The 16,683-nt window shown below is 41.1% G+C and overlaps 1 long non-coding RNA gene and 1 pseudogene across 1 annotated transcript in view; one reads left to right on the forward strand and one right to left on the reverse strand.

The window, feature by feature from the left end:
- The window catches only part of LOC123387852, a 41,332-nt gene extending 29,659 nt beyond the window's left edge, over positions 1-11,673 (reverse strand). The window contains exon 1 of the long non-coding RNA XR_006602348.1: positions 11,568-11,673. This is a non-coding gene — a long non-coding RNA (uncharacterized LOC123387852). The remainder of the gene's footprint in view (positions 1-11,567) is intronic.
- On the forward strand, positions 4,250-4,733 carry LOC106006844 (annotated as a pseudogene).
- Positions 11,674-16,683: the final 5,010 nt, after the last annotated feature.

Genomic DNA, 16,683 nt, shown 5'->3' on the forward strand with positions numbered 1-16,683 from the left:
TCATTCCTTTCAGATCCATCCCTTGAAGCTGGATACTGTTCCTAACCTTCATTTCTTCATATTACATCAGGGGTCTCATATTAGGCACATGGAATTTTGACATCAGAAGTTAGAGTGATCTGTGATAGCAGAAGAATAAGAATGTGCTGGTTTATATGTGTTTGTAGGAGGGGAGTAGGGAGTAGGAGGTAGTGGTGTTAATTCTGGGAAGCAAATGAGAAAAGATTGTCTGCTTTAAGAGTAGAGTAGAGACATAGACAACTCAATAATAACTCAGGAGGGCACAGCTGAAGGGGAGAGCAAGACTCGCAGAAACTGAAATGGCTGAGGCCAAAAATTATACTCATGGTGACATTAAGGCCAAACCACAGAGGAGATCCCATAGGTAGTCAAAAGGGTAAAAACACTGCTCAAAAAGCATCCCTCCATAGCCTTATCTTTTTTTTTTTTTTTGGTCTTTAGCACAGGGAAATGCAGTACTATTTCTTTTACCCTAAAAATTGAGAAATCTAGAAGTAATAAACAGTTTCAACCCTTTAACCTCAACATTAATCAACACAAAACACTAAATTTTTCACTCATTCACCAATGACTAGAAATGACATAATCTACTCTGCCTGTACTGCCAATGTTCCCCTTTGAATCACTATGGTAAGTAATGCTATTTCCTGAAAAGATTGGTCATTCCAACAAATGCAAGTTATTCTTATCTTTTTTTTATAAAGTCACTGTTCCAGAAGCATGTTCAATAAATTGCTTATAATTGTCCTTTGCCCTTCAGGCTGGTAAATACTCAAATTATTTAAGGCAAGACTACATACATTATGGATCCCTTGATGGATGTGTGTGATGTACCATTGACATAGTTCAAAAGAAAAAAAAAAAATCTGACCAAGTGTCTATATCTAACTACCACTTTATAGAAAATACAAGTTCAAAGGAACATGTTAATTTACGTTCTTGAAATTACGTCTATTGTATCTGTATGGTGGAAATACTATGTAATGGTATGCTAGTGAACATCTCTTCCCACTGCATTTCCTGTGACCTCATGCTGATAGCTTAAAATTAGCCATGGTGGGAGTATCTACACCATGGAAAGTGAGAAGTGTTACAAACCAGGGCTTTCATTTCCTCAGAGTCCATTGTTAAACATTGAACAATACACCTCAGCCTTAGCCAATACCCAAAAATGTGCATTATTAACAACACCCAACTTAAGAAAAAGAATGGCAGAGGGCAAGTCAAGGAGGAAAGTAGCAGTGATCTTATGTGACTGCAGTTAAAATATTCTATTTTCCAATTTTACAAAGACCACTGCTAGAACCTCTCCCGGAACTACAGGATGATCAGCCTTAAAGCATAACCTGCATTCATTTCTCAATCTAGTTAGCTGATTCTATTAAATCATTCAAATCTTGTTCAAATGTCACCTCATCAGAAAATTTTCTCTAACCACTGTAGCTGACATTCTCTTTGTTATTCTCTACCCCTTAAACTGTTTTATTTTTCTTCAGAACACTTACCACTACCTAGGACTACATTATCTATCCATAGTGAAACTGAAGCTTTAGGAACACAGATTCTGTTCTGTTTTGTTCAACATAGTATCCCAGCACTAAGCACAGTACCTGGCACGTTCTCAACAAACTTGAAGTGCATGGAAGGATGTCTATAAATTATTGTTGAATAGGGAAAGAAAAACACATTGCAGAGAGATAGAGTCAATCCTCATTATTTATAGATTCTGTATTTGTGAATCTGCCTACCCATTAAAATACATTTCTAACCCAAAAACCAATGCTCACAGCACATTGGCACTCATTCACAGATATGCATAGAGCAGTGAAAATTTTGAATCACATAATGTGCATGTTTCCAGCTGAGGTTGAACAAGGTGATGCTCTGTCTTCTTATTTCAGCTCTTGCTTTACAAACACATGTCCTTCCAATGATCTTTTTGCTACATTTTTTTGCATTTGATTTTGCCATTTTTAAAAATTTATTTATTTATTTATTTATTTATTTATTTATTTATATGAGAGAGAGTGAGAGCATGAGCACAGTGGCAGGAGTAGGGTGAAGTGGGAGAGGAAGAAGCAGGCTCCCCACTGAGCAGAGAGCTCAGCTTGATCAAGCACTGCCTTGATCATAGGACCTTGAGATCATGACCTGAGCAGAAGGCAGAAGCTTAATGGACTGAATGATCCTGAGCTCCCCTGACTTTACTGTTTAAAATGGCCCCCTAAGTAGTACTTAAGAGCCATCTGGTGTTCTTAAGCCCAAAAAGTTCATAAAAGAAAATATGTGTGTTAGATAAGCTTTGTTCAGACCTGAGTTATAGTGTTGTTGGCCATGAGTTCAGTATTAAAGAGTTAATAGTATAGATCAAGGGGCACCCGGGTGGCTCAGGTCATGATCCCAGGGTCCTGGAATTAAGCCCCGCATCAGGATCCCTGCTCAGCAGAGAGTATGCTTCTCCCTCTCCCTCTGCAGCTCACCCTGCTTGCACGTTCTTGCTCTCTCTCTGTCTCTCTCTGTCTCTGTCAAATAAATAAATAAAATACTATATATATATAGTGTATAATATATATATAATATATATATACTATACTATATATATACTATACTATATATATGGTGTCTTTAGACAGAAATACATATAAAACAGGTGTTTTTATTGATCAGTTGATGAAAATGTTGTCAACCAGAGGCTCACAGGAACCTAACTCTGAATTTCCCCTAGGAGCAATGGTTCAGTATTCACTAATTTAGTGTTTAGAGCAATTTTTTAGAATATAACTACTGCAAATAATAATAACTGAGGGTATATAGTATATTCCATTTGTTTTAAGAAAATATGAGAGATAGCTAGATGGATAGATGATTAATTGACTGAAAGATAGATAGATAAATAGATATAAAGGTAAATTTGTAAAGACATAGAAAAATACTGGAACCATATATGTCAAACTCTTAGCTCTGGGGAGTGGGATTAAGGGGATAGAGAAAGTTTCACTTTGTGCCCTGTATTATCCTTCTGTATTTTTGAAATATTTCAATAAGTAATTATAATTTCACTAATTTTTCAAGAAATATTTTTGATGAAATTAAAACAATAAATTCTTGGGGGACGTGGATGGCTTAGCCGGTTAAGCATCCAACTCTTGCTATCAGCTCAGGTCATGATCTCAGGGTCAGGAGATCAAGCTCCAGGCCGACTCCACACTGGGTATGGAGCCTGCTTAAGATTCTCTCTCTCCCTCTCACCTTGCCCCACCCTCTACCTCTCTCCCTCTCAAAACAACAAACAAACAAACAAACAATTCCTCTTTAAAAAATACTCATAAACTTAAGCAGGAACAAGGTTAAAAACTCATGTAATCTTTGGATATTTTCATTTGAAAAGGAATATCAACAAGAAAGTAGGGAGGGGATAACAACCACCAGATAAGTGATAGAAGAGGTAAACCGGTATAAGAAAACATCAACATTTCTTCATCAAAGTGCTATATAAGTATGTGCACAAATAAAGAACCAATATCTGTGAAAACGAAGCTGCCTTTGCACCAGCAATGATGTGAGTGAAAAAACAGGCAAGAAAAGAGGAGGGTCATCAGATTTGACTTAACTCACATCATCAAAGGAGAACCAAGTCAGAAAAACAAAACAGGAACACAAAAGCTTAAAGCAAACAGAACTATCTAATTCATAACATAGCGAAAATAAACAGACGCTAGAGCAAAGGGATCTTCCTGGATTTGACTCTTCCCCACATTCTACATTTAAGCAGCTAGACATTTTCTTAAGTAGCCTCCTGTTCAACTTTTACAAAAATATTGGGCTTCTCATGAGAAATTGCTTTTTCTTTTCTTCACAAACGAAATACATCATCTGCTTGAACTTGGTTATTCTCTATAAGAGTGGGTCATTTTTCATACACTGCTGGACACTGAGTAAAGACAGGAGTGCCGCTAACTTATTCCAGGCATAAGAAACTCCACGCATGCATGGGTAGATGGAGAAACAAGATTTGGTGTCCATTCCTAACATAGTGCCTGAGGGATAAAGGCTATTCTCAGAGTTGGAATTGTTCTTGTTTCAAACAGAAACTCATGAGGTAAGAAGAATCTGGGTGATGTTTTCCCTCTCCTCCTCATAGACAACAGCAATAGAGATCAGCCCAAGGTGGCCTTAGAATCAGTAAAAGAGCCTTTCAGCCAGAACCACCAACTTCCAGTAATTTGCCAAAATGGCCACAACAAAGGGGAAGAGGAGAGGAACTACCTCTATGTTCTCCCAGCCTTTTACGAAACATGGAGCTGTTCCTTTGGCCACGCACATGTGAATCTACAAGAAAGGTGATATTGTGGACATCAAGAGAATGGGCATTGTTCGAGGAGGAACACCCCGCAAATATTAGCACGGCAAAACTGGAAGAGTCCACAGTATTACCCAGCCTGCTGTTGGCAGTGTTGTAAACAAACAAGTTAAGGGCAAGATTCTGGCCAGAAGTATCAATGTAAGTATTGAGCATATTAAGCCCTCAAAGAGCCAAGACAGCTTCCTGAAGCACATGAAGGAAAATGAGAAGAAAAAGAAGGAAGCCAAAGAGAAAGCTCTGGAGGTCAGTGGAAGTGCCAGCCTGCCCACCCAGAGAAGCACACTTTGGGGAAACTGATGGAAAGAAACCTGAGCTGCTGGAACCTATTTCCCATGAATTCATGGCATGACAAATTTAAAAAAAAAAAAACCTCGAGACTGTAAAACAAAAAACAAACAAACAAAAAACAAAAACAAAAAATACAAAAAACAAAGAATCAGCAAAAGGTTAACACTACTCTCCCTAGCTCCTTACTCCTTCTGCCCTTTCCCACCACCATTACTATTAGTTCTTTGCTCCATGGGGCTCCCGGTAAGGTACCACTTTTAAAATGAATTCTGTGGATTAAACATTTGGACTGATAGATTCCTAACGAACCCAAGTGTAAGAGAATCTAGACCATCAAGAGGGCCATCTTGGAGCTTCTTCCCTGGAAGACGAGAGAAGTTAAAGGGGTAATTCTCCAGTGGGAAACTGCTGTGGTTCAAGAGTGTCACTCAGGAAGATGCCCTTGTATGACGCTAGGTCAATGTTTCTACCACCACAGACTTGACCTGCATACTCTGCAATCACCCACCAAAAAAAGCCATACAATTGCTCTCTGAAGTCAAATATTGTATAACATGTTACAGAACAGAAATTAGGAATCTTCAAATGAGAGGTTTTCTCAAAAGAACCACAGGTAGCATGAGTACATGCCTTGTTAATGAGCATGAAATTGTACTATATTTCTTTCCCAAGTACATTTGTTTCCTTAAACAGGCAAAATTTCTTTAATTAAAAAAAAGTTTCCAGGGCATTTATTGATCCTTCATCATGAACATTTATATTAATGGTTGAGGATAAAATGTGAGCATTTAAGGAGAGAAAAAATATCACTATGCAAGCTAATCTCACACCAAGCCTGAAGCCAAGCTAATTGAATTTTAAGTACGGTAGTGAGTTCCTCCTTCTTCACACCGCTAATATATTTCACTGAATATAGAAATAATCTTTCACTGTGTATTTTAAAAACACATAAATAGACAACATTATGGCTCACAGATATACTAAGGAAAGGCTTCTCCTGGGGTTTTTGTTCTCCATCTTTCTTTATAAGTCCACAGGAAAGGAAAAAAAAAGGATGGGCCTTTATCAGAACCTGACATAGACCATTTTTAGGGCAAAAAAAAAAAAAATGAGGAAATCTTCTAGAAAGCATCACTAATAGTAAAACAAATACGTTTCAAGAGCTCAGAGTTAAATTCATCTAATGAGCCGATAATGAAAAATTTTTTCTAGGACTATTTGCCTGAGGGATTTAAGGCTTTGGTATTGGAAAATAAGAAATTCTAGACTCTGAGAATGGCCACTTGGCTCAGCATGGCTAAATCATTCAAATTCCCTGATTCTAGCTACCTATAGGTTCTCAACTTAAAATTCATCCAGTCATCCTTTTGGAAAAATAGAATGATGTTTCTAGCCTCTCTAGAGTTTTTTGGCAACTGCCTATTTGTGACATTTATCCTTCAGGTGAGAGCATTTTTGACAGTAGCATCTTTTTTCTCCTACTGTCCTATTTGTATAAGGTCAGATTGGCCTCTATACTGTGAGCATGAAGAGCTTAATTGGAACAATATTATTATCCTTCACAATTTACAGAAATATATTTGGCCTCTGCAAAGTGTCATTTTCCTCAGAGAGAATAAGCTGCTTCCATATTAAGCCCTTTGGAAAAACAGAAATAGCTCTTCTGAACCCTTTGGTGTAGGCAAGGCATTCCACCGTGTTGCTCTTAAAGTAAAAGAACAGAAGAAACATGGTGGTCTTGAAATTTTACTCCAAAAATCCTCAAGTGAAAATCTTAAAAATCACTGAGTCAGTCTTGGAATTGGTAGGTTTCCGAGGAAGAATACCATCGAACCCGCACAGGAAGGGATTTGGTTTCCAAGCAAGCAGGATCTACCCCTCCTGTCATCTGCATGTGTGACTCTATCTTGTCCCATTAGAAACATAATTTCAGCCCTTCCTACAACTTCAGCTCCATTGTAGGCAAGGATGTCACAGTTCTACACAGCCACATTCCCTGACTCTCTCCCTCCAAGTTGTAGCCGGAAAGACCACAAGCAGAAATTCCACCTTCTCAAGGTCAAAACTAATGGGACCATTTCCTTTCTTAATTCTTTTTATCATTCGACTGTTCAGATTTTTCTCAATGGTGTTCCCATCTGTTACTCCACTTCAGCTTTTACTTTACCAATGTGTCCCCAACTACTGCGTCTCCCTCAGTTTCCCCATTTTCCCCTTCAATGATATTACCTTTCTCTTAGCCTTTTGGTCATCAGATCATCTAGCTGTTTTTCACGGCCTCTTCTCTTGTCTCCTAGGTTCAGTAGCTTGTCAACTCTCCCTCTAAGGTATGGCTCTGTCTCCCCGACTTCCTCTGTGCTCCTGCAACCACTGCCCAGTTGCACATAGCCTTCTTCTACTGGTAAACCCTAATTTGTGGTATTCAATTTACCTGCCTCCAACACCCTTCCCCCATCCCATCCATTTTCAACCCATCATACTCTGTACAGCAATCTCTTCCTAAAATTCCATTTTCAGTATTTTGTCCTCTGGTCCCGTCTATTCCAGGTGCCTGCAGCCACGCTTAATAGTCTACACTGAAACAACAGCAATGGCCCTCTAGAAGCTGAGGACCTGCCACAGTCATACCAGGTACTATGCACATTGTTTTACATACTTTATATTTAGTCCTCTCTACAACTTTAAGAGTTGAGTTTTGTCATTCCCATTTTTATCACAGAGAAGACTGAGCCTTAAAATAGCTAAGCGACCCTTCCAGTAATGACTAGCACTGAATGAGAATGTTCATCACTTTGCCTTCAAACCCATGCTTTTCCCTGATTATGAAGGTCTTCGATTGCCTAACGGATCTCCCTGAACTCTTGCAGCCTGCAATTTCAACATCCTCACAACCTGAACCCAATCCACCGCTAACCTTGTGCTCTGAAGGATGGTGATTAAGGTCGCACACTCTGGGAGCAGCTTGTCTGGGTTCCGGTCTTGGCTCCACAGCTCACCAGTTCGGCCAGTCACAGCGAGTGACTCTACCTCTCTGCACCTCCACTTTCTCATAAATTCTGATTACGGCACTCGTCTCAGAGAAATGGGAGATTAAATGAGACAACACCTCTCTTTACATGATCCCATCTGCTTCCCTGCCAAGAATGATCTTCCTTCCCCTTTCAACTTAGGGAGATGCAACACAAGCTCACCACTAACTCTTAGTCATTAATCTCATTTTCATAATATCTCCTGTAGCTAAAGTTCCCTCATTTCATCTGAAGCGTCTCACAAACATCTCTAGACTATATGTCACGGTATCTTGCTCTTGGTCAGATATTATCTCATGTTGTTCTTTTGTTCTTATCCACCATTTTTCTCTTCTCAAAAAGGTTATAAATTTCAAAGAATGCAGGCATTATCTCCTGTGTGCCTCACAATAAGAACTTAGCGCGGTGCTGAGCACAAAATCCTTTGCGCCAAGCTGAGACCCTCAGACTTACATTTCATAAATTATTATTGACTAACCATAGTATCAGTCACATTTTCTTCTTTCTTCTCTTTGTGGTGGTCAAATTCCTCCTCTAAGATTCTAATCATCTCTAGCCTCGATTCCAATATCCCAACCCCACCACCTCAGGAATTCGCTCCCTCATTCAGGACCAGAAAGGGGGACAACAGGGAGGCCAACGTGACTGGAAGAGGCAAAGATGAGAGGACACAGAGCAAGACTAAGCCTGAGAAGCAGGCAGAGCCAGCACAGGCAGAACCCATCTGTTTCCCTTGTCCTATTTTAAGACAGAGCACAGTGACCAAAATTGCTCATTCTGGAGCTAGACTACTGGGGTCTGAACCCTGACCATGTCACTATGGGCTGATTACTCTTCCTTTGGGCCTTGGTTGCCTGACCAATACCATGAGAAAAATTATGAAGTTGATGTGGCTGTCTGATTCCCTAGGAAACAGATTCTGAGATAAAAATTGGTGTAGTGAGTTCTCTTGGGAAAAACATCAGAAAGGCAGGGAGGGAAGGCAGTCTGAGAAAACAGTGAAGCGGAACTGGAACACAGTGGCAGCAGAGCCTCAGCTGTTCCTACAAAGATCTCTGAGGCTAGAATGGCCCTGCAGACATATCCTGAATCGAGGCAAGTCAACCGGACCTTTGTACCCCTGAATGGACCAATCGCTGGATGCAGGCTACTCCTGGATGAGTATGTAACCTTGGGCCTAGCAGTTCCTTTCTTCCAAGGGTAATTTCCAGAGAGGAATTGAGATAAAAGCTGTCAGCAAACAACCCCTCAGGAAATGAGAGAATAGACACTTTGTCCTAGAGGGGAGATCTGTTGGACACACTACAGCATCCACTACAGTTGGTACAAAGATTAAATGAATTAATATCTACAAATCACTTAGCATGGTATCTGACACACTTTGGCCCAGCATAAGTGTTGGCTGTTACATCAGTTTCATTGCCTACAAGGCCTCTTTGCTTTACTTCAAGATTTCCTGACTAAAATTTTAAAAGAAAGGGGACAGTACTTTTATTTTTTTTTATTTCAATACCTGAGCTGCTAAACACTATAAATATTTATGCATTTTTTGATGATTTATGGGTTTGCTTTTACCTATTACATAATGCTTTGGCTTGTTGTACTTTCAAAATGTTTATTTCCATACTGTCTATCACAGCTTAAGGCAAATAGAGGAGAACAGTATCCTCTTAACTAAACATGGGCATCCCTAAACACATACAGAGCAACTACTGGTTATTTAAAGAGTAAATTAATACAGATAACCTTGGAGAGAAAGATGACTTTTTTAAAAAATGCCAAACTGAGGGGCCTACTTAAATGTCAATGCCAGGAAGACTAGAAATTGGCAAATCTCTGAATGGCTATCCTTCCAGCCACACTCGGGGACCCCCCTTTCTTTCTGACAATATCCCTGAGGCACTGATCTTCTTCATCTTGAGCCCTAGATACCCAGAAACCAGAGTTTGGGGACCCTGGTGCTGTTAGTGCAGGGAGACTGATATATGTATGTAGCTACCAAATTTCAAATTTAGCAAAAAGTGGTAGTATGTGTCTCTCCCCATATATAACCACAATCCCTCAAAATAATGTAATGCTCTGATTCACAACATCTAATCTTATTTAATAACATTACTGAATAAATATATAGTTTTCTACAGCATGAATTTTCTTAATCAATGTTTAACAAATGTACAACTATTATATATGTCATGGTAAGAAAACATTTCAGTACTCAATTTCTAGAGATTCACATTCTTCCTTATCCTCCGCACCATAAGTCTTCTTCAACCGAAAGGCATCAGAAATATGGATTTCCCCTTAAGGTTAGAAACAGTATCTTATTTATCTATGCATTTCTACAGTACCTTGTACACAGTAGGAAAAGCAAAAGAAAAATCACCATTTGACAAATATTAATTGCATACAGATACTGAGCTAAGTGCTAGAAATATAATCCTAAACTAAATATATAAATTCTCTATTCACATGTGGAAAACAATCTAGTCGAAGAAACAAACCATTAAAGAAATATATCTTACATCTTTTCTTTTTTCTCTTATACTTTTGATAAATGATGTTAAGGAAAAATCAGGATGTGATAAGTGATTCCGTTAGGGGAAGTTGTTTTAGATTGGGTGGGCAGGAGAAAAGAAGGAGATGACTGAAAAGAAGCAGAGGCCAGTTGGGATGGAAAGAAGGAGGGAGTTTGCCAATAAGAAGTGGGTGGAGGGGGGCGCCTGGGTGGCTCAGTGGTTTAAGCCGCTGCCTTCGGCTCAGGTCAGGATCTCAGGGTCCTGGGATCAAGTCCCATATCGGGCTCTCTGCTCAGCAGGGAGCCTGCTTCCCTCTCTCTCTCTCTGCCTGCCTCTCTCTCCATCTACTTGTCATCTCTCTCTGTCAAATAAATAAATAAAATCTTTAAAAAAAAAAAAAAAAAAAAGAAGTGGGTGGAGGATTCCAGGCAGAGGATACACCATGTGTAAGGAAATGAAGGAATCTTGGGGGTTACCATTGGTGGAAGGATAGAACTATTTACGATTTAGAATGCAATTCAGAGATAAATTTGATTGCAAGCTTAACATGCAGGTTTTTAAAACTTGACTTACTTCATAAACAATTCTAAAAAAACACATTTTTGGATTGACAGTGAAATATTTAATTTGTTTTGAAGATTTTATTTATATATTTGACAGAGACAGAGAGAAAGGCAGGCTGAGCAGCAGGCTGAGGGAGAGGGAGAAGCAGGATCCCAGCTGAGCAGGGATCCCAGCGTGGGACTCCATCCCAGGACCATGGAACCCTGACCTGAGCTGAAGGCAGTTGCTGAACCCACTGAGCCACCCAGGCACCCTGTGGAATATTTTTTTCATTAAGGATCAATCACCGTGGTAAATGTTAAGAATGCAAGGTGAAGGAGAGTGTTCGTCCTCTGGGAGCTTACATTTCTGCAAGAAGAGGAAGTCAACAGTCACACGAAGAGGGGCAAGTGCTGGGGAAGGGGCTAGTGCAGAGGGTGAAGATGACTCAGAAGGGACCACTGACTTTAAGAAGTGCCTCCTGCCAGCAAAGAGCACGTAAGTGGACATGCGCACTAGGGTAACTGCTACCATAGTGGGATGAGCAAAAAGCTCAGGATCCCTCACGGGAGAGGATCTGCCTGCCTGCAAATATTGGGATGCCTGAAAGGAGGCTGTGACCCAGGAGAAGAGCCGGGAAGAGGACAGAACATGAGGGGACATTTGAAGGAGATGACCATTTAGACCTTAAAAGGTTTTTTTTTTTTTTTAAAATAAGTGAAATTAATTGAATTGGTAACAGTAAAAGCAAACAACTCCATACCATGTTAAAAGTAAATCCAGGTGATTTGGCGTTATTTCACTTACTTGTTCACAATGGGCTGCTTTTCTCAACTGAGTGATAGTGTGTGTGTTTTCCGTTTACTCTGTTGTTTCTCTTTCCGTCCGACTTTTCCTCAAATTTAGCAGAATTCATCTACCAAATCACAAGAGAGCCAGTGTTATGTATGGACCTTATCATATGTGCCCCATACATTTTGTAAAATAATGCTAACACTAATAATGGAAACCACACTATCTCGGCCTTTCCCGAGTGCTGTGGCTTTGATAGCAGACTCTTTACAATGTCTTGGCATTTTAGATGGCGTTCATTTTGGGGTTTTGTTTGTTATCTTTTCAGACAGGATCCTCAGTCGTGGCTCTTCCTTAATCAGCTAAACTGTTGAATGGTAAAAGCCTCTTTTCCTTGGGGAACTAGAACACTGTAACATAATCTTTCTGCCATTCCCAACAAAAGACTGTCACCTGACTCCCACAGCCTCTGGTGGCCCTAAGTTTTAAAGTACTGATTCCACACACTTGTGAGTAAGAAAGGAACCCCCAAGGAAAGAAGAACAAAAGGCTGGAGGGGTAAAAAGCAGAAAACCAGAGAGAGGAAGCAGAAGAACAAGAAGGAACACTTTACAACTACGGAAAATAATCAGCAGAGAATGTTGAGGAACCCGAATCCCTTCTCTGTCATGTACGTTACCAGAGTTTCTAAAGTCAGAGAAGTATTTGCACCCACTTCTTTAAAATGTTGGTCACGTTTTATAATGACCAGGTGTTCCCAGATACCTAAATGACTCGCGTATTTCAGGATCAATTCAGTTCTGATCACAGTTTCAAATCCACTGATAACCCAGTGAATACTACTCAGTGGGCTTGTACAAAAAGCAAACCGTCTCCTGGAGAACTCCATCTACTTTACCCTGATTAATCAAAGTGCAAGGTAAGAAAAAGGGATAGAAATTACTGCTATTTGCTCTTTGAATTCAAAGAACAGGCTAGACAAATGTATTCTCATCTCCAAGGTCAAACAGCCAATCAAGGACAAAGGCAAGACCAGCTGCCCTGCCTCACCTTGTGGGTTCATCTTGTTTCCCTCCCTGTATCACAAGGGTTTCTTAATTTAAATAAAGCCATCCTTTGGCCATAAAACAAACAAAAGAGGGTTCTTTTGTGATGGGTATTTTTTTTCCTTAAAAAACATCCCCTCCTAGACATAAGAGAATGTAGCAAAAACACTATGACATCTCTCTAAGCTTCCTTCTGCTAACAGGGAAAGACTGAACCACACATGGGCATTACACAGAAGAAGAACCAGCAGCCTCCCCTGGGGTATTACCTAATATTTATTTGAAAAACAATATTTATTTGGATTCATGCTTCGCTTCACACTCTCCATAGATCTGTATCTGAGAAGGCCGAGAGTTGACTGTCAGAAGTTACTGCACATGCAACAGATTTCCATGCTGTGTTTGCCTCTGGTAAAGTAACTCAATGTTGGTATTTCAATTGTGGTCTCCTGGTCTCTCTAAGATGTTCTTGGGGACTCTGGACAATACAGGAGCTCTTGCCACTGCCCACAAAGGCACAGCGGTGGCTTCCAAATGGAGTCATTCTGCTAAACCGGAGCATAACAATGAGAGGTAGAGGAGCCCCTCTCCAGCTGCTGTTCAGTCGTGCAAGGTATTATCAAATCCTCTCCCCAAGGCTGGCATCTTCCCTTCTATTCAGTAAATCCCTCTACAGAATCCAAGACTTCAGGGTTCAATTGTTGCATGGCAAGCATTGACAATCGCCCTGTGCTTTCTGCAGGGGATGGGCATACTGTGTGTAGGGGGCTCAAAGCTGTCAGCAACTTAGACGATCTCTATTAGGTCTTGCGTCCCTGCAGCAATCAAATGTGCTAACATTTGCCACCCTCCTGTAACACAACATGAGAGTATTTTCTTTATAGAATCACTGAACGTAAAGGGCCACGAAATGATTGAGAAATCAAAACCTACTGTTTTGCAAATGGGGAAGAGTTTCTGAGAGTTAAAGTGACTTGTCCAGTGTTATGTCTGCAAATGGTGGCCCAACCAGGGCTTAACCCTGGTGTCCTGGCTCCCAGCCTGCCTCTCACTGGACCATAGTTCCTACGCTATAAGTTATGGGAACAAAGGGACCATACCTCGTCACTATATATATGTAGCTGTTAGTACATTGCCTAACTCATAGCATGGGGTGAGGGGTAAGGGAAGGAAATGTTGAATGGCTGGGTACCAAATCTAACTCATTTTTTTAAGTCTTAGTGGGGCACCTGGGGGGCTCAGTAGGTTAAAGAGCTGCCTTCAGCTCAGGTCATGGTCTCAGGGTCCTGGGATCCAGTCCTGCATCAGTCTCCCTAATCAGTGAGCTGCCCCTCCCCCTGCTTGTGTGCTCTCTCTCTCTCTCTCTAATAAATGAATAAAAACTTTTTTTTAAAAAAAAGTCTTAACTATTTTAGCTTATGTAGCTGGGTCTGTGAGAATGGAGATATGGCGGAAAAATAGACTCAGACAAAAGGGCCACCAGACATGTGGGTCATAGGATATGTAGTTCACAGAGAAGGACAGGTTTGAAGGGAAATATCAGAAACCCAAACTGAAGGAAGAACATCAGGGTAGGATGACTGGCCCCAAAGTGTGGCTCTCTGAAGCCCCGTGTCTCAAAGAAATTGTGGCAAGTTGTGAGATGGCAAGTTGTGAGACTGAGCCTATACTGTGTAGTATATAAAGGGGATCCAAGGGATCCAGGACAGAGCAGCTGATACATGTCTTACCCTATCAAGAGAGCAGCCCAAATCATGGGGTACAGGTTCTTCGAAGAGCTCACTGCCAAGTTCTGACTCATACCCTTCCCACCATGAGACTTTTTGGTTTCCTTGAAGAATGAGCTGTGAAAGTGACTTCTACAGAGAAGCTCTTGAATCCCATCTCCTTCAGGGACGTCATCCAGAAGCCCACTGACATCAAATTCCTCCACAGGGTGCGGATGGAAGTGGGGGGAGGAGAAGCTCACTTCATGAGAATCCAGAGTTTCTCCAGGCTGCTGCCCATGCTCTGACTCTGGGATCACAACAAACACTGTCCCTCTGTCCCTGCCCTTCATCATGATGTGCAGAACTCTACCAAAACGATCTCGTACACCCCATAATCTCTTACACAGTCAGCGAGGTTTAGCCACTTAAACACTAACGTATCTCAAGTATCTATTCTTCCACTCAGCTTCTCTGCTGATGTTCAACTGCGTGACTTAAAGGCAACTCATAAGCAAAATTTTCAAATCTTAAGTGAATGCAATAGATGTTCGTTATTTATAGATTCCAAATTGCAAATCTGTCTATTTGCTGCGATGTATCTATAATCTCCTAATCCATAAACAGGGTGTTTTCATGGTCTACCACAGGCATGTGTAGAAGGGAGAAAAATTAAAGATGCTGGACCCACACAGCCCCACTGAGGTAGAATGAGGCAATGGTAAAGCTCTCATAGACAAAACCAGTGTTCTCCACACGATCTATTTGGTGCTATTTGGTCTTTTTAACATTTTTTTTGTGTGTTTTGTTGAGGATTTAACTTTTAAAATGAACACCCCAAACATACTATTGAAGTGTTGTCTACTGCTGTGAAGTGTAACACTGCAATATGCCTTTCGGAGAAAATATATTTATTAGGAAGCTTTGTTCAGGTGTAAGTTACAGTGTGACTGGCTGTCATTTCAGTGTTAATGAATCAACAATGTATATTGAAGAGAGTGTCTGTGATGGTTAATTTTATGTGTCAATTTGACTGCCCTCTCAGGTGCCCAGATTAAACATTAGTTCTGGGCGTGTCTGCGAGGGTGTTTCAGGATGAGATTTGCTCCTGATTCCTTTCTCTCCAAAGAAGGATTGCCTTCCCCAACTGTGGGTGGGCATCACCCCATCAATCCCCTAAGAGCCCTAGTGAGACGGAAAGCAGAAGAAGAGGGAATTCAGCATTTTTTGCCCCTGCCTGACATCTGAGCTAGGGCTGGAGTTTACTCCATCAATGCCCCTGGTTTTCAGGCTGCAATAACATCACCAACTCTCCTGAGTCTCCAGCTTACAGATGGCAAGTTGTGAGACTGAGCCTATACAATTGGGTTAACCATAACAAATCTCCATAAATATATATGGAGGGGTGTGTGTGTATATAGATATAGATATAGATATATAGATAGACTTTTTTTTCCTATTGGTTCTGTTTCTTTGGAGAACCCTAACTAATGCAGTGTTTTTAAATAGAAACACACAAAAAACCAAGACTAGATGTTCATCAGTTGATAAAAATATTGTGACCAGAGGCTGCCAGGAACCTAACCCGGTATTTCTCCTAAGACGCAAGGGTTCAATATTCTCTAATTCAGCGTCTGTAGCAACTTTATAGAACGTAACGGCCATAAACTCAGAGAATTAACTGCAATTGTCTCTTGACTTCATCTTTAATCTCCACCTTATCCAAAAGTTCAAAGTCCCAGAAACCCAGAGATCAGGCGTCCTCCTGTCCATTCATACTCAGTCGGCAGCCTTCAGCCTCAATAAACACATTCCCTCCTCCTCAGGCCGCACCCCCTGGGGTCGGGTTCTCACCACCTAGCACCAAAATGATCACCATGAGCTCCTAACTGGACTTTCTCTGTCCACCTTCTTTCCTGCCCTTCATCTCCTGCCGCTGTGAACTGACGGTGACTCTCCCCTGCTGGAAACCCTACCTTTGAGATCTCCCCAGGCCTGCAGCCACACCTTGACTCCAAATTCCCCAGGGAGCACAGAAGCTCCTGCGAAAACAAACTGCTGGAGTCCTTCCTTTGCATGAGTCACCGCTCCCCAAGTTCACTCGTTTGCATCTGTTGATCTCCCCGCCTAGGCTGCCCTGCTCTCTACTTTATTAAGTTAGCAAACACCTACTTCTCTTCTGAGACACATCTCAAGTGGCGCCTCCAACATGAAGTGTTCCCTGATCCAAACACCAGAGGAGGCCAGCCGCACTGTCCTCCGGGCTCCCTCCGTGTCTAGTACTTACTTTTCTAACCGCCTTGACCACATCTGATGTTCAGATTTCCCTCTTCCTTTGCCCTATGGATAGATCTCAAGAACAGGAGCTGGTTCTTCACA

This window comes from Mustela putorius, unplaced genomic scaffold, assembly GCF_011764305.1.
Source record: "Mustela putorius furo isolate JIRA1106 unplaced genomic scaffold, ASM1176430v1.1 tig00003863_pilon_pilon_pilon, whole genome shotgun sequence".
Taxonomy (NCBI): Eukaryota; Metazoa; Chordata; class Mammalia; order Carnivora; family Mustelidae; genus Mustela; species Mustela putorius.